This window comes from Anoplophora glabripennis, unplaced genomic scaffold (genome assembly GCF_000390285.2).
Source record: "Anoplophora glabripennis isolate ALB-LARVAE unplaced genomic scaffold, Agla_2.0 scaffold290, whole genome shotgun sequence".
Lineage (NCBI taxonomy): Eukaryota > Metazoa > Arthropoda > Insecta > Coleoptera > Cerambycidae > Anoplophora > Anoplophora glabripennis.
Genome location: NW_019416372.1, coordinates 239,253 through 242,467, shown reverse-complemented (window position 1 = coordinate 242,467; position 3,215 = coordinate 239,253). Strand labels below are relative to the sequence as shown.

The following is a 3,215-nucleotide window of genomic DNA, read 5'->3' as shown; positions in this document are numbered from 1 at the left end:
TTGGTTTTAGGAACGAAGCTTATACCGACATTTCTTTATTACGTTATTTTTATTTACACGCAAACGTTTAATTGTCGATTTTTATATCCATTAACGTGGAATCGCCGAAAGAACTCGGTATTCTTTTAAGCGCTAGTGAAACACAAAGTACGTGTATATAATTTTATTTTTTATAAAAAATAGTTGCCATTATAATAGTTTTACATCTAGGTATATGTCGTAGGAACAAAATCTATAAAAACATCATATAAAACATTTTTAATCTCACAGATACAAGGAAATAATATAATTTACAAATAAATGGAATAAATACACTTTATCTGCAGATTTTTAACACGTTTAAGGACATTTTTTTCCGTTAATCGTAAAAGAAACAGCTTAACGGTAACCATAATCGCAAGATATCTTATAAAAAAAATTCCCATGCTCGGAAACGAGAAAAATATATAGCGCCCGACGATTTGGTAACTTAATTATAATTTTGAGAGTCAACGTGTTAAAAACTCCTTTTACAGCTTTAAAAACTTGTATTCAAGACTACGTATATAAAATATATATAAAACAATCTATAATACAATGATTATTAACAATTTACTTGTCCGGGACAATATAAAATAAATAACCTCTAAAAAGTCGTCTAGTGGAATATAAGGTTTACCTCCAACCGAAATATCTTACATTTTAAATGCCTATTAGGTAATACGTTGGGATAATATGACGGAATCTAAGCTAAGCGCTTGATGTAGCAATTCTTCACCAGTCTGAAAGGGAATTAAACGTCACAAAAAAAAAAAAGAAATAGCTATTTTTGTATCTGGAACGCGGAATGGTACTTAGCGAGACGAAACATCCATTCGAGAACGCAAAAACATTTCGTGTTCGAGACGCGAACTATATTTTTTCAAAAACTGCGATAAAATAAGGCAATTGTGTTGTACAGGGCGATTCGTTAACAATGGGAAAATCGAAAGCTGAAGATACTATACGTAGACCAGGAAATTTCGCTAATTTTCCTGGTCTAACATGCTTTTTCCGAAAATTGATAGTTTCGGAAAAGTTAAAATTTTAACTCGTTTTTTTGCGATTATTCTGAAAATATGTAGGTTAGGAACTTAAAAATTTGTGAAACTATATTTTTTTAAGCAACGAATAAGGTGCGTGTTGTAATTTCAGCGTTGTTCATAGAGGGCGCCACTTCCGACCAATTTTACCGAAAATTTAGTTAATAATTTATTACCCTGTACGTCTAACATGAAACTTGATTGAAAATCTGAAAGAGCAATCATTTTTCCATTAATTATGTCCTCCTGTTTCATTTCGGTATCTCGATCCGTTTTCGAGAAAAATCGATTTAACGGACACCGTTTTGATAATACGAGAAATTAAAAACGAAACAAACCAAGTGTTTCTTCGTGTTATCACAAAAATTAACAATAAAACAAATAAAATACGTAATTACGATTTAAAGTAATTGTCAGAAGAATCCACCGTTAACATCGATACACTTTACACAACGTTGTCCGAGAGATCTCCGAATTTGAAACAGCATATTGGCATTGGGTTTGACTTCGTTGGCAGCGATTTGTATTCTTTGCCACAACTTTTCACGCAAACCAATCGATTCTTTGTAAACTGTATCTTTCATTCGAGACCAAATAGAAAAATCAAGAGGATTGAAATCTGGACTTCTGGGTGGCCCAGCGAAAAAGCTTACATGGCCAATCCAGCGATTTAGAAAAACTGAATCTAAATATGCACGCACTAGCTGTTTCAGGTTTTGAATCAAGTTTCATATTAGACATATTTCGAAAAAAAATCACAATTATTTCGATGACCTACAACCAAAAAGACTTTGGCGTTCCAGAACATAAAAATTTAGTTAATAATTTTTTACCNTGTGTTATACAGGGCGATTCGTTAACAATGGGAAAATCGAAAGCTGAAGATACTATACGTAGACCAGGAAATTTCGCTAATTTTCCTGGTCTAACATGCTTTTTCCGAAAATTGATAGTTTCGGAAAAGTTAAAATTTTAACTCGTTTTTTTGCGATTATTCTGAAAATATGTAGGTTAGGAACTTAAAAATTTGTGAAACTATATTTTTTTAAGCAACGAATAAGGTGCGTGTTGTAATTTCAGCGTTGTTCATAGAGGGCGCCACTTCCGACCAATTTTACCGAAAATTTAGTTAATAATTTATTACCCTGTACGTCTAACATGATACTTGATTGAAAATCTGAAAGAGCAATCATTTTTCCATTAATTATGTCCTCTTGTTTCATTTCGGTATCTCGATCCGTTTTCGAGAAAAATCGATTTAACGGACACCGTTTTGATAATACGAGAAATTAAAAACGAAGCAAACCAAGTGTTCGTGTTATCACAAAAATTACAATAAAACAAATAAAATACGTAATTACGATTTAAAGTAATTGTTCGAAGAATCCAACGTTAACATCGATACACTTTACACAACGTTTCCCGAGAGATCTCCGAATTTGAAACAGCATATTGGCATTGGGTTTGACTTCGTTGGCAGCAATTTGTATTCTTTGCTACAACTTTTCACGCAAACCAATCGATTCTTTGTAAACTGCATCTTTCATTCGAGACCAAATAGAAAAATTAAGAGGATTGAAATCTGGACTTCTGGGTGGCCAAGGAAAAAAGCTTACATGGCCAATCCAGCGATTTAGAAAAACTGCATCTAAATATGCAGGCACTAGCTGTTTCAGGTTTTGAATCAAGTTTCATATTACACATATTTCGAAAAAAAATCACAATTATTTCGATGACCTACAACCAAAAAGACTTTGGCGTTCCAGAACATAAAAATTTAGTTAATAATTTTTTACCCTCTACGTCTAACATGAAACTTGATTGAAAATCTGAAAGAGCAATCATTTTTCCATTAATTATGTCCTCCTGTTTCATTTCGGTATCTCGATCCGTTTTCGAGAAAAATCGATTTAACGGACACCGTTTTAATAATACGAGAAATTAAAAACGAAACAAACCAAGTCTTTCTTCGTGTTATCACAAAAATTAACAATACAACAAATAAAATACGTAATTACGATTTAAAGTAATTGTTCGAAGAATCCACCGTTAACATCGATACACTTTACACAACGTTTTCCGAGAGATCTCCAAATTTGAAACAGCATATTGGCATTGGGTTTGACTCCGTTGGCAGCGATTTGTATTCTTTGC

The 3,215-nt window shown here is 32.7% G+C and overlaps 1 protein-coding gene across 4 annotated transcripts in view; it reads right to left on the bottom strand.

Annotated features, from left to right (window-relative positions):
* Positions 1-241: 241 nt before the first annotated feature.
* The window catches only part of LOC108910824 (glutamine--fructose-6-phosphate aminotransferase [isomerizing] 2), a 24,836-nt gene continuing 21,862 nt past the window's right edge, over positions 242-3,215 (bottom strand). For all 4 annotated transcript variants that reach the window (XM_018715555.1, XM_018715558.1, XM_018715559.1 and 1 more), the window contains one exon: positions 242-761. The gene's annotated coding sequence lies outside the window, so the exon portion shown is untranslated. The remainder of the gene's footprint in view (positions 762-3,215) is intronic.